Raw genomic sequence first — 25,069 nt, 5'->3', positions numbered from 1 at the left:
TTTTTTTTTTTAAATTTATTTATTATGTATACAGTGTTCTGCTGCATGTACGCCTGCATTCCAGAAGAGGGTGCCAGATCTCATTACAGATGGTTGTGAGCCACCATGTGGTTGCTGGGAATTGAACTCATGACCTCTGGTAGAACAGCCAGTGCTCTTAACCTCTGAGCCATCTGTCCAGCCTCCTCGAATTTAGTTTTAAGGAAGAAAGCATGTGAATGGGACAAATGGCTGGATCTGCATATGTGGTGTGCAAGCTGTGCTACCTCAGCTTTGCCTGGGAGTGTGAGGATGGTGTGGGTGGGCATTCACCAGGCTAGATGACATACAGGCTATATGAATGAGATAGACTCAGGGTTGGGGCATGGTGTGGACTGATGAGGGTCCAGAGACTCAGTAGGCTAGGTCAGCACAAAAATATGTTTACAAGACTAGGTACAGAGGTTGGATGTGATATAGGCTTTCTAGGACCCAGGCATCTCACCATACTGGACAAGAACACAGGATTTATGACCTAAATGGACTTGAATATTGAATATGTCATGGGTGGGCTGAGCTTCCACAGCCTCACCACATTGGTCTGGTGCAGAGGCTATGTGACAGGGGGAGACCTGAATGTTGGAAACTGTACAGATAAACTAACTGGACTAGGTATGGAGATTGAAAAAAGTGGGAGAGAGTAAGGGTCAAGCAGACTCACCAGGCATGACCAAAGTACAGGATGTGTGATCTGGATTAAAGGTGTGTCTTCCTGCCTCAAGATCCAGATTAATGGCATATCTTTTTCCCAGCTCAAAAGATCTGGACTAAAGGCATGTCTTCCTACCTCAGAGATCTGGATTACAAGTGGATCTTTCTACTTCAAATCAAGAATAAAACGTCTTATGGGTGTACCCTCCATTTGGGGGTTTTAGTTAATTCTAGATGTAGTCAAGCTGACAACCAAGAGTAGCCATCACACTCAAGAACATGTGAAATGGGTTCCCTCTCTTGCAAAAGGAGTCATTTCTCTTGCCTCCGGCAGAAGGAGCTCTGGACTCTCCATTAACATGCACCTGTGGCTGCATATCCAAGTCTATGTTAGCCTACAGGCTTCCTCATTCCCTATTCACAAGTACCTGATACCCATTTGAAAACCACTATGATAGCTTCCTGGCCCTTCTCACCTAAGACCCTGGTTCCTTTATTCCCCTACCCATCCTGGCTAATCTTGCTATTCTCTATTTCTTCTATCTCCACTATTCTTTCCCACTCTCCTGCTTCCCTAGCCCTGGCCATGTCCAGTTTACTTAATTTTTTTTCTCTCTGCTCTGAACTTTTTCACATGCTTCTGGATATTTTCTCTCTCTTACCTACAATAAAAACCTTCTCCCTAAAAATGGAGCACCCATGTTGGCAGTTTCTTCACTTGTTCTCCCTCACATACATCTGATGCTGAGAAACAGGGAGGGGCATAAATGGGCCCCCACTCCCAAGTGGTCTGCCTCTCCTAACAGAAACAAGCTGTCTGAGTCTTTTTGTTTCTGTTTTGTTTTAATTTCACATCTATGGATGTTTTGCCTGTGTGTATCAGTTCCTGACGGGTTCCTGGGAACAGATGGTCATGACTTGCTGTGTGGGTGTTGCAAATCAGACCTGGGTCATCTGGAAGAAAACCAATGCGCTCAACCCCCGAGACATCTCTATAGTACCCCCAAACTCCCATTTTTAACAAGCTCACAGGGTATATTCTAAAACTTCACCATTCCTTTGTAGAGAAAGTTTAGAGGATTAGATGGACTTATGAATGAGAGAGGAGGTCAAAGCTTGAGGGTACAAGTCACCAGGATCCTCAGAAGGCAAAGATGACCTCTGGAATCTGAGTCAAGTGTTAAAACTTGAGGTTGATGTCATTCTGGTCATAAATAAGCACAGATTAATTTAGGAGAATACACATTGGATCTGTGGGCTATTTTCCTTTATCAGTGGTATAGGAAATGTCCTAGCTCTGTGACTGTGTCAGCAAGAGAGGCAAGCTAAATTCCTTGGTGAAGGGACCCTTCTTCTCCCATGGTTTTCATCTCATGCCTTTCTGTCTTGCCTCACCTGTGCCTGTCTTATGAATCAAATATTGTCAATCATACTCTGCACTGAACCACACTGTCTTTCCCCTTTCCCTTGACCAATTAAATAATGGACTGAGAACAGTCACAAGTCTTTAGTGCTTTAAGGCATTTTCTCTGTATTTACACACACACACACACACACACACACACACACACACTCACATAAACAAGGTACCATCACAGTATCTGTCACTTGCCTTGCTACATTAAAAAGGTACCCATTCTAGTTCTTTTTATTTTGTTTGCTGGTCAGCACATGCTACACAGGAGAATCTCCTACCTTGCACCAATCACTTACACATAGTAAATATCTATGTCAGTGTTAATATTTCCCAGATATTGCCTAAAGTCACTCATGTACAAAAATATTTGTTCTCATAGGTGAGGGTTTTCTTTTTAATTACAGATGATTAGAAACTAAATTGTTATATCAAAGGAGATGTGAGCAAAAACATTTAACAAATAGGAACTGTGCACCAAGAGGAGTCCCAAAATACTGAAAATATACACTATAGAACACTATTCAGTTGTAAAGAAAAGTGACATCATGAATTTTGCAGGTAAATGGATGGAACTAGGAAAGATCATATTAATGAGGTAACACAGTCACAGAAAGATAAATGTCACATGTTCATTCTCATAGGCATCTCCTAACTAAAAATCTTCAGATGTGAGTACATATCCTGGAGTAATAGCAGAAAGAGACTATTTCTGGGGTGGAGGAGGAGTAACAGGCAAATACCAGGGAGCACATCATCTGACTAGGGAAATGGGAAAAGAGGAGCTCTAATTAGTGAAGGAGAGGGAGAAAAATTCAGAATGAGGAGGAAGGAAGATAAAACATCAGTAAGGATTCTGAAAATGTAAGAAATCATACTGTTTTTTTTTTTTTTTTTTGGTTTTTTGAGACAGGGTTTCTCTGTGTAGCTTTGCGCCTTTCCTGGGACTCACTTGGTAGCCCAGGCTGGCCTCGAACTCACAGAGATCCACCTGGCTCTGCCTCCCAAGTGCTGGGATTAAAGGCGTGCGCCACCACCGCCCGGCAAGAAATCATACTGTTAACCTAAAAAATAAAGCTATAACACACATATGTCTGGGTATAAATACACATGTATCATTGAAATGAAATTTTCTCATGTGTGCTGGCAATGCTCCTTCTAAGAGCCCAAGATCACCCAATGAAATCCCAACACCAGGCATGAGAAGGTTTAATTTGAGTTCATTGTCAGGGTTGTCTAAAGACAAACAAAACATACAAGATATTGCTATCGCCTTTGGCTGTCCCCTAGAGGTGGAAGGTAATTTTCTTTTACTGAATACACCATATATTTCAGAAATATGTCCTGCAGGCCCCTGAGCTGGACCTAAATTGAAGACCTTGAGGGCTACATTTCAGGGGACCAGAAGGTACCATGCAAGCTTCTGAATGAGGGAAGCAACCAACAATCCTCCCCAGCTATGATGCCTATAAATCACAACCAAGACCCACATGGCATGATAACCAGAAGGGTGCAGTAGTGACATGCGTACATGAGTGGGTAACCAACAGCTCTCTAATTGGACTAAAGCCATGCCCAACTAGAAGAAACCCGTACTTGATACTGGAAACCTAGCCAACTACCCAGACAAGTGAAGTCATAGATCTTGGAGAACCTATAAACAACACTTTATTAAACAGGCACAGTCCTTGACAACAATCTCCCTAGACACCTTTCTTGTGGTGAAAGACAGGTGACAGTGTGAAACCTGAGAATCTCGAGGAGAAAAGAAAAAATCCACAATCATCCAATTAAAGAAAGCTGTATTTTGGAGTGCATTTGGGACTGGTCAGCTGGTTGTCTCACCCTAAGTTGGGATATGAGAAAGCAGCCCCTGCTCGCCTCTTGAAGTCCCTTTTATAGGCGGGACAAACTGTTTACAGGGGCAAGAGAGTTGGCTGTTATACATTGTTAGAAAGATACAATGAAAGGAAAGGAACAAGGGTAAGGATATACATCATGTGAATGGGGTTGCAAGTTTAGTGTACGTTGAAAAACATGTTTTGAAGTTTACATCACATCTAAGAAACAGGAACTTATTTTTAACTACAAATTGAAACCTTAACTTGCAAGGACTTAACACAAGACAAACAAGAAATTATTCTTAACTATCTTAAGTGCCAACAGAACCCTTACCCTGCAAGGTATATTTATTCCTGTTTTGGTATCCCATTAACTTGAAAGGTATATTTTTCCTGTTTGGCTTTCCAATTAACTTGCAAAGTATATTTTTCCTGTTTTTGACTTCCATTAACTTGCAAGGTATATTTTTCCCATTTTGTTCTCCAATTAACTTGCAAGGTATATATTTCCTGTTTAGGTCTCCTATTAACTGCAAAGTATATTGTTCCTGTTTTGGTCTCACAATAGTTGTGCATAGTGACTACATTTGTGTGTGTGTGTGTTTAAGTTACATAAATTAAAACACAAGTGCTGTTTTCAATATTCAAAATTCAAAAATAAGGGCAGTGAAATTCAATACTGAAAAGGACTGACAGAGTTTGATTCCTAAGATATGTTTGAAAACACTATAGCAACATGCTTTAGGTGAATGCATGCTCAGTGAACTACTGACATCCAATGCAGTTTTCATACAATGAGTAAAGTGCTATGTGAGTCCCTATCAAAGAGTAAGTGCACTATTGACAGAGTTCTAGTAAGGACAAGGACAGTTCTCACAGAGGGTCAGACACACACTATGACTATGGCAATGAACTACGTATTACCCTGGGAAGAGAGGCTTTGACACAGAGCATGAAAAACACTGCAGAGTAGTAATGACTCAGTAAGAGCAATGCTTATGGAATGCTTCACAAATGGTAAGAACAATGGTTGCCAAATGGCAAAGGATGAGAAAAAAATGTTTCCAGAGTGCTTGCAACAGGGTATGGACAATGCTAACACATTTTACACAATGTAAGAACCAGGTTTCACAATTCATGTGGCACAAAATAAGAACACTAATGTTCGACTTTTCACTTGTGGAAATTGTCTTTTCATTTGAGTTACACCTGCTGTTTAGGGTTCCAGAGATGTGCCCATGATGCTGAATGTCCACTATGTTCTTCTCATCACGAGGTTAATTCACACATCTGGGGCTGAGAAAAAGCATGAGAAGAAAAAAAAATGTCATTGAGTCCGCACTGGTCTGTCACCACTTCCTCCTGCTCTGCAAAGCATGCACACTCCTCTGATATCCAAGTTCAACCCCCTTCATCCACAAGCGAATCCTGTTTTTGAAGCACAGTGATTACCACTCCTGGCATAGAAAGAGAGAAAGGTGTGGCCTGCATATGGAGAGCTGATCTGGAGCTTGAGAACCCCAAGTACCTCGGGTAAGCAAGGATCCACAAAATAAGAACATGGTAGAGAATGCATGTGAGATTTCTCTCAGCTTCAATGTTGCACCTCAAAGGATTAGAAGAGGCAAATGTTGCAGGGCAACAAAGAACCAGATGAGATTTCAGTATCGTAAGAGAAAAGCACACTTTGAGGGCAGTATCATAAGAGAAAGAAACACTTTGCAGGGCCAGGTTAAGGGATGTCAGTGGGTGACTTACATGTTTAATCATTTTCTTCTTCAGGTTCGCTGACCTCCTCATGTGTTGGGAGATGCTTACTTTGCAGCACACCGTGCTTCCTGATTCCTTTACACATCCTCCTGGATCCTGATGTGGGAAATATTTGTCCCATGAATATTGGGTCAGGTGAGGAATTTTCTGCAATGTTTTGTCAGGAAAGGTGAGAGCTTTCCCTCAAATGTGCCCTTGGGCCTTGTCCATGTTCTGGCTTGCACATCTTCTGGCTCAGAGAGACTGAGAGATTGGACACCCACCAGATCAGAACATGAGCCAGTTCTTGTTTCATCTTGTGGCCTCTGCAACTGTCACATGTACATTCCACACCTCTTCATTCACTAGAGCATTTCCCCATCTGCCCTACTTTGTTCAGTGGGTATCCCATGTCAAGAAACATTTCTAGGTTGTCTGGTCAGGTGGAATCGCTTGAACAATTTTCAGGTGCTGAGGCCTTGTAGACTTATTTTGGAATGTGAAGGAACTTATGAACTTCAATTGTTCAATCTCAACATATAGATTTAGTATCTGGGGTTCACTGTTGAGAAGACTTGCCCAATGTCATATGGCATTAGAGAGGTCAAATCACACGCAGTGTGTGAATTCCTGTTCTAACATATCAGGTAAGTGAACTGGTTACCCCAGTGCACCCAGAGCTAGTGCAGGGCCCACGACACACACCTACACCACACCATAGAACAGAGACAGGGAAGTCAGAAGTGCTGTTTCCTCAGGCTGCCTTCTCACCTGATGCCTTCTTACTGTGCCTCTCACAGATAGGTGGTTTGCCCTGGGGGAAGAGGTTCTTCCAAGATTGACCTGAGCCACATGCACCTGGTATTCTTTTGGGATTGTCTTCTCCTCCTGGCCTCATCTGTACCTTTAAATTGTGGAGAGTACTGTAATCAGTATTAGTGGCATTTCTGTAGTGCTTTAGTGGGTACAAACTGTTTCCCCATGCATTACATTTACACACTCTCAGCAGTATCTGCAGGACATCATTATATCACCCTTATTTACATGATCAGGAACCTGGAAGCTTAAAGGGAAAAAGAATGGCCTGAATGAATCAGGTTTATAGGGCTATAATGCTAGTCTTTCTCAACTGCCCAGAATGACTTTCTCGTAAGCAGAAAATGTGAGCATATAAATGGGAGTGTGAGATAAAAATGGTACAGGGAAGAAAGTTGTTGAGGAATCCACAGGATCTGTGAAGACAGAGATTCTGTGAAATCTAAAGTTTCACTGATAAGCTCTTAGCACTGGACAGCTACTTAGAGAGCAAATGTAACAGTGAATGGGGGGAATGAAAGACTGATGGAAGAGGATATTGTAAGGAATTCAATGGAAAGAAAGGAGAAGAAAGAATAAGCAACAGAAAATGATGTAGGTATAGAAGAAGGAGGGGACACATGGTCTAGTCCTCTTCAGCACACTGCATGTGTATGGTGGTTTGATTGGGAATAGCTTCCACAGGATCATATTTTGTTGGGTTCTGTGGTGGTTTGAAAGAAAATGGCCCCCATAGGGTGAGGCACTATTAGGAGGTGTGACTTGTTGGAGTAGGTATGGCCTTGTTGGAGGAAGTGTGTCACTGTGAGGCTGGGCTTTGGGGTCTGCTATGCTCAAGCTATACTCAGTGTGGCACACAGTTGCTTCTGCTGCCTGCAGATCAAGATGTGTAGCTCTCAGCTCCTTCTCCAGCATCATGTCAGCCTGCATGCCACCATGCCACCTGCCATGACAATAATGGACTAAACCTCTGAACTGTAAGCTAGCCCCAATTAAGTGTTTTACTTTATGAGAGTTGCTGTGGTCATTGTGTCTCTTCACAGCAATATAATGGCAACTAAGAAAATATGGAATTAGGCAAGGTGAACCTCAACCAAATCTGACTCCATATTAGGCTGTCATTGGTCACTAATCCTGAGCTACCTTTCATCCAGCTTCCTCATCCATGGAGTGCAAGGACAATTGTAAGAGCCATGCCATATTGCCTGCCTGAGTCAAGTTTCTGTTGTCCAGTATTGAGCTACTAACCAGAAACTTGTGACATGCCTGGACAAGTCCTGGGTTATTAGAAAATAACTTAACATTTCCTTATCTTTCTGCTACATTGACCATTAGTAACATTTTTTGTGGTTTGGTTGCTTGGTTGGGTTGCCTGGCAACTCAACAGTCCCCTGATCTTTTCCCAAAGAAAGTTTCCTTGTCTGCTTACTATAAAACCTGCCTGAGAAAAATAAAACTTTTCAGCTTGATCAGAATACTGTCTTGCTGTCAATTCTTTGTGTCTCTTGTCCCTTTCATTTGCCATCCCCCCTTATAGGGTCTCTGCTAAAGATCCTGCTGGCCTGGTGAGGCTCGAAGACTTGGAGGAGTGGTGAATGTCATCATACACCAGGGCAGGCCTGCCTAAGAGTTGGCCCACTGTGGAAGATGGCTCCACAAGGGAAGGTCTGGTCAGTGATCGCCACGGAAACACCTGGCCATGAGTCAGATCTGCAGGAGTTTTAACGTGACAATGCAAGGTAAGTTTACCATGGGACAAGCATTTAGTAAACAGGATTTGTTTTTTTCAGGACTGAAACAGTCTCTCAAGACATGGGGAACTAGGGTCAAAAAGAAAGACTTAAAAAAATTTCTTGACTATATTGGAGATGTCTGTCCTTGGTTTCCCCAAGAAGGGACCATAGATGAAAAGCACCTGAGAAGGGTTGGTGACTGTTTAAATGATTTTTACCAGACCTTTGGTCCTGAAAAGGTCCCCATTCAAACCTTTTCCTACTGGAATTTAATTAAAGATGTCTTATAAACTTATAATCATTCCCCTGATGTTAAAAAATTAATTAAGGTGGGAGAAAAATCCCTAAAAGAGTCCTCCCATCCACCCTCTGTCTGTCATTCTGTCAGTATTAATATTCCTGAACTCCCCACATCTAAAATTGTTCCGGCTGCCCCATCACTCCCCCCAGAACAATCACCCTCCCTGCTTTCCCTCACAGGATATATACCCTTCCCTCAAAAATTTTGATGATGATCTAACTCCAGAGGAGGAAGCCTCCTTAGAGGAAGAAGCTGCCAAGTATCATAATCCTGACTGGCCCCCCTCCTCAAACATGCCCTCCACCAAACTTCCTCCTTTTAAACCCCCTCCCTACCAGTTTCCACCACAGGGTGTGATGGCCTCTGCATCACCCTTTTATGCATCCACCCGTTATTGAGGATAAGGAAACCTCCACTCTCTTACAAAGAGCCAAGAGCCTTCTCCTCACTAAGGTTTCCTCCCTCAGGGAGGTCCTCCAACAAAAGTGTGAACATCTTCAACTCATAAAAGAACTCCATGCTGTTGACAAAGAATTAACCACATTAGCCTTAAAATCTCAAAAAGACCTTAAAAATAGCCCAGGGGATACTAAAAACAGCCCAAAAAAGGTGCCCACAAAAACAAATGTAAAAAGGGCTCCTCCTGCTAAAGCTCCTCACTCTTTTTATGCCTTCCAGGTAACTCGTAGTCAGACTGCTAAGGAAGAGCCTGACTCGGCTGCAGGAGTTACAAGCTCATCATCCCCTGATATTGAGGGTGAAGCATCCGAACACTCAGATAATGAAGGTAGCAGATTTGAGGGCTCCGCTTCTGAGGATGAAGCCCTCAATACTTCCCCAAAATATAAACACCTCAGTCTTAAATATCTTGAAAAACTTAAGGCAGCAGTTAATTATGGCCCTACAGCCCCCTTTACTTTGGCCCTTTTAGAAAATGTGAGTGACCATTGGCTTATATCTAATGATTGGTATTTCCTGGCTAGAGCTACACTTTCAGGTGGAGATTATGTTTTATGGAAAACTAATTTTACTGAAAATTGTAGGGAAATGGCTCAACATAAAAAAAAATTCTCCAAAAGATGGACTCTTAAAAAACTCCTGGGTAACAGCCCCTATAAGAAAAATGAAACTCAGGCCCACTTTGCTCCAGGCTTATTAATACAAATTCAAAATGCAGGTCTGAAAGCCTGGAAACATTTGCTCCCCAAAGGGTCGACTACTGTAGATGTAACCAACCATCTTATTAAATAAGGAACACAGAGCCGATTCAGAGAAGAAAGCCAAGAGGTCAGAGCTAAGAGCCTCACCCTTCCTGCTTCAGCGATCCTCTTCAGTCAAGAGAGCTCTCTGAAAGGAACCTACTTCCTGTGTGTATGTCTTTATATAGTCTAGCTGTTCTGCCTTCTCATTGGTTGTAAACCCAAACACGTGACTGCCTCATCACTGCCTGTATGTACCGCCCTCCAGGTCCTTAAAGGCGTGCGCCACCATGGCCACGCACTTGCTATGGCTCTAATAGCTCTGACCCCCCAGGCAACTTTTTCTTTCTTTCTTTCTTCTTTCTTTTTCTTTCTTTCTTTCTTTCTTTCTTTCTTTCTTTCTTTTTGGTTTTTCAAGACAGGGTTTCTCTATGTAGCTTTGCGCCTCTCCTGGAACTCACTTGGTAGCCCAGGCTGGCCTCGAACTCACAGAGATCCACCTGGCTCTGCCTCCCAAGTGCTGGGATTAAAGGTGTGCACCAACACCGCCCGGCTAGCAACTTTATTTATTAACATACAAGTAAAATCACATTTCAGTACAAGTAAAATACCACATTTCCCCTTTTCCATTTTAATAAAAAGGAAAAAAAGAAAAAGGTTACAATTAACAAAAGAAAAACTCTATACAAAAGTACAATAACTATATACAATATATACAAATAATAAATGTCTAAACAATGTCTAGTCCATTTGTATTTGACAAATTCAGAGATAATAATTTCATTATCTACCCTATTTTGTTAAGTCCAAAATGTATCTAATTCACTGTCTATCCTAATTAATCTTCAACTATAACTAACTAACCTTCAACTCCCTCAGAGACCCAAGAAGGAAATAATATTAGCTAACAAAAATAAAAACAGGCAGTACATGCAAGCAACTTCCAAAAAAATTTGTGAGTTGACAGAAACAGCCAGCTGCCTGGACAGTCACCTGAGGTTTCTCCGCAGTGCTGGGGCATCATCTTCAGCCTATAGGCTTAGCATATCTGACAGACTCATTTGTGAAGTAGGATGTACACAAGGTCAGCAGTTCAACTTCATTTTGGGTGAGAGCAGTCCATGTACCAGAAACACCTGAATTCCACTAGTGTCATGTTATGATTCAGGATTTTAAATTCTGGAAATTGTTGATGGTTTTTTAATTTAACTGTCCATTCTTCTTGGCTGTGTATATATGGCTTCATCTCAGCATCCCGTTCTCCACATCCCTCTATCAAATGCCAGTCTACTATTGAGAGGCATGAGCTTAGTTACTCTTCAAGAATAACTGTTACAGCTGCTGTTCCATTGCACATCAGAGGCCATCGGCCCACTGCCTGTTCAGCTGCCTTCGAAGAAAAGGGCACTGTACCTTTCCCGAATTGCGAAAGCCACTTCAGGGATGGTGCCATATTGTCCTGGCCTCAGAAGATGCCTTTTGATAAAGCCATAACCACACTTGTTTTGGCAAGAATCAGTAGTCCTTTGTTTCATGTCCTGTCTGTCCATTTTGTCAGCAGTTGATTCGAGGATACTTTGTTGTCCAGTGGCTAACTTTTGCCACAATGAAAATTAATGCCATATGTAGTTTCTTCAATGCCCATATTTTCTCTGAAGTAGATTGGTACTGCCAGGAGCTGACATGTCTCAAAAAAGAAAAATTTTCTAAGTTATTAAAACATTTTAAATGCCATATTCTATAGATCTCTGAAGGGTTTGAAGATGACCTGTCTAAAATATATCTGCTCAGTTTTTAAAACATATCTAATATGACTACAAGTTCTATTGTAATGTCTAGCTACTAACTTTCATTTCTTTATATCCTAATAGTTGGTAATAATAACATTCAAGGATCAGAAAATTGCATTGTTAAATGAACAGTATAAGTACAATTAGAAATATACATATAGCATTTTCTAACAATATCAATTTCAATATATATAATTTGTATACAATATAAAACAATCCAATACAATGTGAAGTATTTAAAACTAGTAATTGTCTTTTTCTTCTTCTTTCTTTCTCTTTTTTTAAACAAGAACCTTAAATCTAATCTCCTTTGCTTAGCCTTTTTCCTAACCCTTGACAACAACTTGTAACCAACTCCGCTAAACAATGAAAATTATCCCAGACCCAAAACCCATTAAAAAGACCAAAAAACCACCCGCCCCACACCACCTCTTTGGGAATGTGGGTGTCATATTCTTAGTGATGTTATTATAGTCCACGTGAAAATTGTTGTTGTTGTGGGGCCCCAACTTCTTCCTTGAGACTTCAGTTGATGTTAGGCCTGGCCATGATTTCCTGCAGAAAACTGATAAGAGTCTCAAACACAAAGACATATATATATGCAGCTAATTGAAGCCTTTTTTCTAGAATTAATTAGTACTCTATATGACCTTTCATATCTTAACAAAGTTTAAAATGTATATATATCTATATATCTATATATCTATATATATTAATCTTGTAAATTTTGATATAAAATTTATACTTTAAGAAAAGTTTAAAGAATCAGAATAGAATCAAAGAGTTGAGATTAGTAATAGAATAGTCCCTTAATTAATTTGGTTTCTCCTGTCCCATAGCAGAAGATGGCTCTTTTATTCTGGCATGATACAGGGAGTTTGCATTTTCCTTTTAACAACATGCTTGAGTTTAAAGAAGGAGAGAGCCATTCTCCAACTCCAAAGTCAGCTTTAAATTTTAATTGAACTGGGACTATTAGAAGACCAATAGTGTTAACTTTTTAGAGAAGAGCAGAAACAAACATTTAGGAAGACATAAAATTTTTTAGATAATATATACCCATACACCGTTTCACTCTGTTTCCTGGGATAGATGATTTGTCCCTTTTCTTCAGTTGTCTCATTTGTCCAGTGTTCTTCAGATTCCTTAACCTTCATTCTCCTAAAAGACAAAAACAAAAACCTTTCCCCAAGACTAATTTTGGGGATGTTCCTTTTTGGCAAGTTATTATCTGAATAAATGAAAAGACATGTGTTACTGGTATAAGTTAGTTTAAATTGGATGTTCATGCTGGTTGATGAACTATCACCTCCTCTCATTAAGAGGTTTCTCTTGTTCAAATCGAACCTTTATCAATTTTGATGGTATCCATAGCTTATCTTCTCCTGTAGAAACAAAAGCAAAACCTCGTCCCCAACGTAACACATACCCTGGCTTCCATTCTGAGGTCAGCACATCCTTAAAGTATATAGGCTGATTTAATTCTGTAGTTTTTTCTATTATCCAATGTCTCTCTGCAGCTGTTGTTCCTTTCTCATTGGCATTAAGAAAATTCAAAGTTAATAGAGCATTATGCAGTCTTTTTCTTTGGGTTTTTGTTACCCCTTTCTGTTTATTTAGCATATCCTTTAGAATTCTGTTTGATCTTTCTATAACTGCTTGACCTGTAGGATTATGTGGTATGCCTGTAATATGCTTTATATTGTAATAAGCAAAAAACTGTTTCATTTTAACAGAGACATATGATGGAGCATTATCAGTTTTGATTTGTGCAGGTATACCAATGATGGCCATAACTTCTAGCAAATGAGTGATTACAGAATCAGCTTTTTCAGAACTCAAAGCAGTTGCCCATTGAAATCCTGAATAAGTATCGATGGTGTGGTGTACATATTTCAATTTTCCAAATTCTGCAAAGTGAAACACGTCCATCTGCTAGATTTCATTCCTTTGAGTACCCTTTGGGTTGCATCCTGCTGGTAATGGTGTTTGATTGTAGAAGGAACAAGTAGGACATTTCTTTACTATTTCTTTGGCTTGTTGCCAGGTTATGGAAAAATCCTTTTTTAAACCTTTACTAATGACATGATGTTTTTTATGAAATTCTGAGGCCTCCAGCACATTTACTATCAATAATTTATCAATCTCATCATTGCCTTGTGCTAGAGGCCCTGGCAGACCAGTATGGGATCGGATGTGAGTTATATATAAAGGATGACTCCTTTTCCTGATTGTATCTTGTAACTGAATAAATAGTGAAGTTAATTCTGAAGCATCAGGGATAAATTCTGCAGTCTCAATATGTAATACTACTCTTTCAGCATACTGAGAGTCAGTTACTATGTTGAGAGGTTCTGAAAAATCCATTAATACCAACAGAATAGCATACAATTCTGATTTTTGAACTGAATTATAAGGACTTTGAACCACTTTACTTAAATTTTCTGATTTGTAACCTGCCTTTCCTTGTTTGTTGGCATCTGTATAAAATGTACAAACTCCAGATATGGGTTTTTCCCGTACAATTCGAGGCAAAATCCAATCAGCTCTCTTTATAAGATCAATTCTATCGCTTTTGGGATATTTGCTGTTAATTTCTCCCAAAAAATTACTGCAAGCTCTTTGCCAAGGTTCACTTTCTGTCCATAATTTTTCAATGTCCTCCTTAGTTAAAGGTATGACAATTTCTGCTGGGTCTATTCCTGCTAATTGATGAATTCTCAATTTTGTTTTCCAAATCAAGTCAGAGATTTTTCCCACATAAGTTTTTAATTTTTTATTTGGTTTATTTGGTAAAAATATCCATTCTAATATAATATCTTCCCTCTGCATTAATATTCCAGTAGGAAAATGCCTAGAAGGTAAAATAACCAAAATGCAATCCAGCTTTGGATCAATACGATCCAATGCCCTTCATGTACTTTCTTTTCTACCAAGGCCAATTCTTTCTCAGGTTCAGATGATAATTCTCTTGGACTACTTAAGTCCTTGACACCTTCTAAGGTTTTGAAGAAATTATTCAGTTCATCATTTTTTACCCCAACAATAGTTCATAGATGAGAAATATCTCCAAATAATCTTTGAAAGTCATTAAGAGTCTGAAGTCGATCTCTCCTAATTTGCACCTTTTGTGGTCTAATTTTTTGTAGCTCTATTTTATATCCTAAATAATTAATAGAATCTCCTCTTTGTATCTTTTCAGGAGCAATTTGTAATCCCCAGCAAGGCAAAATTTTCTTTACTTTTCAAACATTCTTTCTAGAGTATCTGCATTTGAGTCAGCTAGTAAAATATCATCCATATAATGATAAATTATAGATTTAGGAAATTTTTTACATACCACTTCCAATGGCTGTTGTACAAAATATTGGCACAGAGTTGGGCTATTCAACATTCCCTGTGGGAGGACCCTCCATTGAAATCTTTTAACCAGTTGAGAATTATTATAAGTAGGCACTGTGAAAGCAAATCTTTCTCTGTCTTTTTCTTGTAAGGGTATTGAAAAGAAACAGTCTTTTAAATCAATAACTATGAGAGGCCATCCTTTTGGTAACAGAGTAGGCAAAGGAATTCCAGATTGTAGAGAGCCCATTGGCTGAATTACTTTGTTAATTGCTCTAAGGTCTGTTACCATTCTCCATTTACCAGATTTCTTTTTAATAACAAATACAGGGGAATTCCAAGGGCTGGTTGATTCTTCAATATGCTGAGCATTTAACTGTTCTTCTACCAGCTCTTCTAAAGCCTGGAGTTTCTCTGTTATTAAAGGCCATTGCTGGACCCATACAGGCTTGTCTGTTAACCATTTTAAAGGTACAGCTGTTGATGTCTTTGGAAGATCATCAGTTGTTGTGCCCTTTTCTTGTATAATATGGATGGCTGGTGACCATTCAGAATATTGCCTTCTAATATTTCTCTCAGAAACATGTGCTAGTTTATGATTTGTTTCTGAGATTGGAGGGATGTTAATCTGAGTATTCCATTGTTGCAACAAGTCTCGACCCCACAGATTCATAGCTATGTTAGCTCCATATGGTTTCAATTTTCCTCTCTGTCCTTCTGGACCTATACATTCGAGCCATCTTGCACTCTGTTTCACCTGAGATAATGTCCCAATTCCTAACAGTTGAACGTTTACCTCCTGAAGAGGCCAAGTTGGATGCCAAAATTCTGGTGCAATTATGGTAACATCAGCACCTGTGTCTACCAGACCAGACAACAAAACACCATTTATTTTTATCGATAATTTTGGTCTTTGTTCATTAATAGAAGTTTGCCAAAAATTTTTCTTTATGTTTTCTCCTGAATTTTCTATTCTCTCTGTTTCATCATCCTGAGCAGCATGACTTATTCCAATAGGTATTTGGTTATTTAATTGCTCTGAGTAGGGGTTTCCTCTATGACTGCAGGAAAGGTTTGAACTGGATTTGCTATTGGGGCCTGCATGAGGCCCCTCTGGGAGTTTCCTGAAGACTGAGGCAAAGGATTACCCTGTCTGTCCCTTGTTGATCTACATTCGTTGGTCCAGTGTTTTCCCTTACTATACCTTCTGCATACTCCAGAAGGAAGGGGCATTCTCTTGCCATTGTTCCTTGAAGAAACATTGTTTCTAGGAATGACCTGTTTACAGTTCCTTTTCAAATGTCCTTGCTTTCCACATCCAAAACATCTAACATTCCTCAAACCTTTTGAAATTGCTTCTCCTACCCACGTATCATCATGCTCATGAGCTTCAACATTAACCATGTCTCTAATCCAATCTTCCAAGGGTGCAGATCTTGCCTTTAATGGCCTGATTATTGTTTTGCATGCTGCATTTGCATTCTCAAAGGCCAAAGATTCAATTATTATCTTACTAGCTTCTGAATCCGGGACCATTCTCTTTACTGCTGAAGGCAGTCTTTGTAAAAAAAAAAATCTGTGAAAGAGTCTTTTGGGCCTTGTACAACCTTTGTAAATGACTCAGCTTTTTTTCCTGGTTCCTCAACTCTGTCCCATGCATTCAAGGCTGCTGTTTGACATAAAATTAGGGTTTGGACATCATATAAACATTGTTTTTTGTGCTGAAGCATATTGACCTTCTCCAATAAGCTGATCCTGGCAGACTTGTATTCCTTTATCCCTCCACTGTTTTTCTATGATTTTTAGCTTCATCCTTGAACCAAGTTAGCCACTGAAGCCTTTGACTGGGTTCAAGAACAGCTTGTGCCAGCTCCTGCCAGTCCTGTGGTACAATCCTATTATATGTTGACCAATGGTTTAACATTTGCTTTACACATGGGGAATGTATTCCATAAGATACTATTGCCTCCTTAAACCTTCGTAAATCTAACATTTCAATTGGAGCCCAAATATTTTGTGTAGTCATTTGATCACGCAACTGCTGTACAGTTACTGGACAAACTAAGGGTGACTGTGTGAAAACAGGCTTTCTTTCTGTAACCCTATGATCCAATCTTGAAGCAACTTCACTGTTAGTTTCTTCTTTCTGAGTTTTTACAGGTTTCACAAGTCTTTCTAAAGCTGTCACCCTGGCATTTAAATTGACTATCTTTTTAAATAGTAAAATGAGGATAAGCATAGTAATAAATTGCATAATTGATTAACATTAATCTTCTCATATAGCTGTTCCATTGTCAGACTGCCTAAAATTGCAAACAAAGCCCAATTTTCTTCCAATGTACACAGAAAACCCATTTTTTTTAATGTGGAAAAAAATTCTCTTTTAAATAGTTTCCTTTAAAATATCTGATATGTTAAGTGACTTACCAAGTCCTCATAGAACAGTACCAATCCGTGGGAATTTCAAAACAGCCACCTAGTGTCTGAGGTGTGAATCCAGAGAGAGAGAGAGAGAGAGAGAACACGCAAGAATCGTAGCCGCAAGTTCTGCCTAAGAGCTTGAATCCAGCCATGTGTTCCCGCTTGAGCCTAGTCAAGCCTTGGCTCTGGCTACCTTAAGCTCCAACCACATGCATTGGCTTTACAGGCAGGGGCCCTGTTCGGCAGGGCAGGCCTGAGTTGTTTGTAGCACCAGCTTTAAGCAAGTAGCTCAAGGTTAGTCTGGCCTGAGGCCAAGCCGACCTGGGCCCGGGCTAGGGAGCCGGCCGCCCTGGCGGGAAACAGGACCTGCCGCCAAGCCAGGATAAGCGGTTTTTAATGGATTCTTGTCACGTTGGGCGCCAAATGTAGATGTAACCAACCGTCTTATTAAATAAGAAACACAGAGCTGATTCAGAGAAGAAAGCCAAGAGGTCAGAGCTAAGAGCCTCACCCTTCCTGCTTCAGCGATCCCCTTCAGTCAAGAGAGCTCTCCAAAAGGGACCTACTACCTGTGTGTATGTCTTTATATAGTCTAGCTGTTCTGCCTTCTCATTGGTTGTAAACCCAAACACGTGACTGCCTCATCACTGCCTGTATGTACCGCCCTCCAGGACCTTAAAGGCGTGCGCCACCGTGGCCATGCACTTGCTATGGCTCTAATAGCTCTGACCCCTGGGCAACTTTATTTATTAACATACAAGTAAAATCACATTTCAGTACAAGTAAAATACCACCACAGGCTACCACCTCCCTGACAAAGGTTCGGCAGGGGCCTGATGAGCCTTATAGCGACCTTATCAGCCACCTAAATGATGCTGCTGAGCAGCTTCTTGGAGGTTGCGAAAATGAAAGTGCTTTTGTAAAACATCTAGCTTTCAAAAATGCCAATCCTGCCTGTCAGGCTGCCATTCGTCCCCATCACACTAAGTTCGAACTTTCTAATTATGTCAGACTATGCTCAGGAATTGGCTCCGCTCATGCCATGGGGCTCGCCATCGGTGCTGCCCTCTATGTGGCCAGCAAAGACCTTAAAACCTGCTTTAACTACAAACAACCTGGGCATTTTTTCCTGAGAATGCACTGTGCCTCATGCAGCTCCCAGTGAGCGCCCTTCCCCCACTTCTCTTTGCTTCAGAATGCAGATCCAGGGCTGGAGAGATGGCTCAGCCCTTAAAGGCTAGGCTCACAACCAAAAATATAAGAATGCAGATCCAAAACAAATGCACAGGGTCAACCATTACCTCCTAAACAGCAGGGAAACTTGCAGAGGAACCAGCCCCTGGTCCCTGCCCAGAGAACAACCCCAGGGGCTATCAGGTTTGTCCTTGATGCCCAGACTCAGCCACTCCCCAACCCTGCCAATCCATTTCAGATCTCTGGAGAGCAACTGGAGTGAGCCCATAACTGGACCTCTGTTCCACCACCCAGTCGATATTGACCCCTGAAACAGACCCTCAGCTCCTAAATACTGGAGTCTATGGCCCCTTACCCCCCATACCTTTGGTCTAATCATTGGAAGGGTTAACACCACCCTTCAAGGGATTCAAATTTTCCCAGGGGTTATTGATAATGTAATTTTACTGGAGAACTTAAAATTCTTGCCTCTACAAGTATAGGCATGATTACTATTCACCCAGGAACCCGCATTGCCCAATTCCTATTGCTTCCTCTCCAACATTCAAACCTTAATTTATAAAAAATTTGCCCACTACAAGGATGGTCCTGGTTCCTTCAATGGTTATTGGTTTCAAGAAATCTCCCAAATCCTGCTCCCTCTTAACTCTCAAGCTTAATGGCAAATCCTTCCAAGGAATTTTGGACACAGGAGCTGATACCACTGATCCCATAGAGACTGGCCCACTTCGTGGCCTCTTACCACATCCCACACCCATCTTAAAGGCATGGTCAGACTTCAAACACTCAACTGAGATCACAGGTCCTTAGATGGACTGATGAAGAAGGCAATTCTGGTACTGTTACACCTTTTGTTGTCCCTGGCTTACCTATTAATCTCTGGGGCTGAGATATTCTTACCCAAATGAATGTCATCATGTGCAGTCCCAATGAAATTGTCACCAATCAGATGCTTAAACAAGGTTTCCTTCCTGGCAAGTGCTTAGGAAAAAATTCTCAGGGCATTAAAACACCTATCCCAGTATCTGTTAAAAATGATAGGGCTGGATTAGGGTCTTCCCAAAATTTATCCTAATTGCCATTGACATTCCTGTACCCCATGCAGATAAAATTGCCTGGAATACAAATGATCCTGTTTGGGTTGATCAGTGGCCTTTAACGAAAGAAAAGGTTGTGGTTACTATAGAGTTAGTACAGGAGCAACTTGCTGCAGGTCATATCGAACCAACAAACTCCCCATGGAATATACCTATTATTGTTATTAAAAAGAAATCAGGAAAATGGAGATTATTACAAGATCTTAGGGCCATAAATAAGGTCATGATTCCCATGGGTGCCTTACAGCCTGGCTTTCCCTCTCCAGTGGCAATTCCTTCTGGGTACCATAAAATTGTTATTGATCTCAAAGATTGTTTTTTAATATTCCCCTATGCCCCGAGGATAAATCACATTTCACTTTTAGCGTTCCCCAAATTAATTTCCAGGGACCAATGCCACGTTTCCAATGGAGGGTCCTGCCCCAGGGAATGGCAAATAGTTCCACTCTATGTTAAAAATTTGTGGCTCAAGCAATAGAACCCATCAGGGTAAAATGGCCTTCCATCTATATTCTCCATTATATGGATGATATTCTTTTGGCAGGCCAACATCAAGATCAACTCTTCCAGCGCTATCAGGAGCTAACCTATAGCCTTTCAACAAGGGGACTTCAAATTGCCCCTGACAAAGTCCAATTAGCAGATCCCTATCTTTGCCTGGGTTTTGAGCTTTATCAACAACAAGTCTTAACCCCAAAGATTCAATTACGTACCTCCCATCTTCAAACCCTAAATGATTTCCAAAAATTATTAGGTGATATTCAATGGCTCAGACCTTATTTAAAACTTACCACAGATGAACTGGTCCCCCTTAATGAGATTCTAAAAGGAAACTCAAACTCTTTGTCCTCCAGAAAGCTTACACCTGAGGCCCAGGCCTCTCTGGCTCTAGTCAATAAAAGCTATTCAAATCCAAACTGTTTTTCAGATATCCTATTCTGATGCCTTGTTATACATAGCTTTTGCATCATCCCATGTCCCCACAGGAGTCTTCTGGCAACAAATAACCATCAAAGAAGAAAAAGAGGGAATCCCCTACTCTGGGTCCACCTACCCACCTCTCCCTCAAAGGTCCTGACCACTTATTCATCTTTAATGGCCAAGCTAATTATTAAGGGCAGAGAAACAAGTCGCCAATACTTTGGAAAAGATCCTGACTCCATAGTTGTCCTCTATACTCGAGAACAATTAGATTGGCTGCTTCAAACAAATGATGAATGGCCCATTGTCTGCTCCTCCTTCCTTGGTACTATTGATAACCATTATCCTAGTGATCCCTTGTTACAGTTTGCCAGAATTTATCCCTTTGTTTTCCCCAAATTAACTGCCTCACAACCTATAAGGGAGGCTTCCCTGATATTTACAGATAGCTCAGTCAATGGAGTTACCGCCTATGTTGTAGATGGAAAGGCTACCTCCTGCCTCTTCCCGTATTCCTCAGCACAGCTTGTTGAACTTTATGCAGTCATTCAAATTTTTCAACTATTTCATTCTCAGCCCTTTAATTTGTATACTGATAGTGCTTATGTTGCCCATTCTGTTCCCTTATTGGAAACTGTTCCCTTTATTAAACCCTCTACCAATGCAGCTCCACTTTTTCTTCAGCTGCAATCCTTGATTATGGCTAGACAGTGCCCCTTTTTTATTGGCCATCTATGGGCCCATTTAAAATTGCCTAGTCCTCTATCTGAGGGAAATGCCTTGGATGATGCAGCCACACAATCAGTTTTTCCTGTTCTTGCAGGAAAAACTTTCTCAGGCTGCCCAAGCACACTCTCTTCACCACTTAAATGCTCATTCCCTTCATTGGTTGTTTAAGCTTACCCAAGAACAGGCCCGAGAAATTGTGAAAAATTGCACTGACTGTGCGGTCTCCCTCCTGGGTCAACATCTGGGAGTTAATCCCCAGGGCTTGGTTCCCAATGAAATTTGGCAAATGGATGTTACTCATTTAATTGAATTTGGCAAACTTAAATACATACATGTTACAGTTGATACCTTTAGTGGTTTTATATTTGCCTCTCTTCAGGCTGGAGAGGTCTCCAAAAATGTTATTTCCCATATTTCACAATACTTTTCCATCCTAGGAAAGCCTAAAGTTATAAAAACTGATAATGGCCCAGGATATACTGGAAAACATTTTCAATCTTTTTGCCAACAACTTAAGGTTAAGCATGTCACTGGCATTCCTTACAACCCCCAGGGCCAGGGCATTGTTGAACATGCTCATCAGACTCTAAAATCCATGCTTCATAAATTAAAGAGGGGAAGCCTGTATGATACACGAGGCAACCCCAGAAATCTTTTACATCATGCCCTTTTTGTCCTTAATTTCCTTACCTTGAACAAGAATGAAAAGTCTACAGCAGATCGCGTTGGGCATCCACAAACTCAAAGCCACCAAGCATTGGTCATGCAGCGAGACCCCTTAACTGCCCAGTGGAAAGGGCCCGACCCAGTCCTGATCTGGGGTCGAGGGTCAACATGCATCTATGACCAAACAGAGGGAGGCCCTTGTTGGCTCTCTGAGAGATTAGTTAAACAAGTCAACTCTAACCAATCACCCAGGGAAGAGGATGGCCCCTGAGGTTGTTTCCCTTTCCTTCTCCTTCTTTACAGATGTTGATGAAGAAAAAACTGGGACAATTTCCCTGGATATTGTAGATCTTGCTGCTGCCTGTACCTTCTTATCAGGACCAGAGACTGGTCGACACATCCCCGTTTGTATGGCGTTTTTATTTGACTGAAAATTATAGTAATTATGCTAAAACGCAGACCTTTGACCACCTGTTGGCTACTGCTGATTGCCCCTTGCAAGGATATCAGAATACCATTTTACTCAACTTTACTGATTTCCATAATTCCCCTGGCAAGGTGGCCCCTGCTATTTGTTTTTTGTATGATCAGACTGTCCACAATTACAAAACATATTTGAAGGAGAAAAGCGTAGGATGCTCCTATTCTTACTGCAAAATTCATGATTACATTCCTCCTGCTAAGACATCTACAGGATATTCCCTAGTGGTTTGGGACCGGTGGGACTCATGATGTACTAGTCCATTAGAAGGAGCCATGTATATGGCCGGAACAGCTACATGGCCTAGCTCCAGACTCTACATTTGGTGCTCTTATGTACAAGTACAATCTACAGTCCATCATAATATCCTTACTGCAGGCTTGGCAGGAGTTCTGGGTCATTGCCTCATAACAAAGGCTCACCTATCCAAGCAACTTCAGGTAGCAATTGAGGCTTCTGCAGCATTCTTATCCTCCCTCCAGAGGCAGTTAACCTCCCTTGCACAGGTTGCCCTAAAAAACTGATGGGCCATGGACCTGCTGACAGCAGAAAAGGGTGGGACATGCCTTTTTCTGAGGGAAGAATGCTGTTATTATATTAATGAGTCTGGAATGGTAGAAACCCAGATAAATAAGCTACATAAACTTAGCCTAGAGCTACATAAGCAGCAATTCTCTGCTGCAGCAGATGACTGGTGGAGATCATACATGTTCTCCCTTTTAATGCCTCTTGACCATTAGTCAGTCTTTTGTTATTTGTAACTTTGGGTCCCTTTATAATTGGCAGGTTAATCTGATTCATCAAAAAACAAATAGACTCCCTGGCATCAAAACCTATACAGGTTCATTACCATTGGCTCGAAATGCTGGCTTGAGGATGTGATCCCTATGATATTTCTCAGTCCTCTTCTCCTTTAGGAGCAGCATAAAGTCTGAACCTATGCTTATTGGCATCAGCTGGTATGGTCATCGCTGGGTGAAAGGTCAAGCACTGCAGGGGAAGGCTGATTTAATAGCCCTTGGTTCGGATTCCCTGAGAGACAAACCTGACTTGCATAGAGGTTGGTATCTAGAGGCACCAAAATACCTAAGGCCTCTCCTCCCCCAAAAGTACCTATGGTGATATTTTAATTGTACTGAAATGTGATTTTATTTGTATGTTAATAAATAAAGTTGCCTGGGGGTCAGAGCTAATAGCAAGCCATAGCAGAAACTGGGCAGTGGTGGTGCACGCCTTTAATCCCAGCTCTTGGGAGGCAGAGCTAGGCAGATCTCTGTGTGTTCAAGGATACTGCCAGCATGGAGACACATGCCTTTAATCTCAATACCAACCATAGAAGACCTGGAGGTCTTTATAGATAGGCAGTGACAAGGAAGTCATGTGGTTGGGTTTACAACCAATGAGAAGGCAGAATAGAAAGTCTATAAAAAAGACAAACATACAGGAAGTAGGTCTCTAGCTGAAGAGGACAGCAGCAGCAGTGAAGGGTAAGGTTTCTAGCTCTGACGTCTTGGGCTTTCATCTCTACATTGGCTCTGTGTTTCTTATAACAAGACCATCCATCTACATTTGGTGCCCAATGTGGCAAGAATTCATTAAAAACCTCTTGGCTTGGCTTGGCAGCGGGTCCGGTATCCCACCTAGGCGGCACGACTCCCTAGCTCGGGCCCAGCTCCCTAGCTCAGGCCCAGTTCGGCTTAGGTCTCAGGCCCAACTGACCGTAGTTACAAGTCATTACCACAGCTGAAGCTACTGGCTTAAAGCCGGTGCTACAAACAACTCAGGCCTGCCCTGCCGAGCTACCGCTAATTGCAGTAGCTACACGCAGCTTTTGACTGAAACACCAATGCATGTGGTCAGAGCTTAAGGAAGCCGGAGCCCAGGCTCAACTCGACACAAGTGGGAAAACACGTGGCTGGATTTAAGCTTTTAGTCAGAACTTGTAGATACGCTTTCTTGCTTTCTCTCTCTGTCTCTGTCTCTCTCTGTCTCTGTCTCTCTCTCTCTCTCTCTCTGTCTCTCTCTCTCTCTCTGTCTCTCTCTCTTTGGATTCACACCTTGGACACTAGGTAGTTGTTTTGAAATTCCCTCGGATTTCTATTGTTCTACGCAGACTTGGCAAGTCAATTAAGATATCAGATATTTTAAAGGAAACTATTTAAAAGAGAAATTTTTTCCACATTAAAAAAATGGGTTTTATGTGTACATTGGAAGAAAATTGGGCTTTGTTTGAAATTTTAGGCAGTCTGACAATGGAACAAATATATGAGAAGATAAATGTTGATCAAATTATGCACTTTATTATTTTTCTTATCCTTTTATTACTATTTAAATGCCAGGATAAAAGTTTTAGAAAAACCTGTTAAACCTGTTAAAATGAATTATAAAGAAATTCAAATTCAGACAGAAGAAATTAACAGTGAAGTTGTTTCAAGATTGGATCATAAAATTACAGAAAGAAAGCCTGTTTTCACACAATCACCCTTAATTTATCCGGTATCCATACAGCAGATACCTGATCAAGTGAATACACAAAATATTTGGACTCCAGTTGAAATGTTAGACTTATGAAGGTTTAAGGAGGCAATAGTATCTTATGGCATACATTCCCCATATGCAAAGCAAATGTTGAACTCCTGGTCAACTTATAATAGGATTATACCACAGGACTGGCGGGAGCTGGCA

This window comes from Peromyscus californicus, unplaced genomic scaffold (assembly GCF_007827085.1).
Source record: "Peromyscus californicus insignis strain IS unplaced genomic scaffold, ASM782708v3 Scaffold_10__1_contigs__length_136768540, whole genome shotgun sequence".
NCBI lineage: Eukaryota > Metazoa > Chordata > Mammalia > Rodentia > Cricetidae > Peromyscus > Peromyscus californicus.
Note: the sequence above shows the minus strand (reverse complement) of the source record.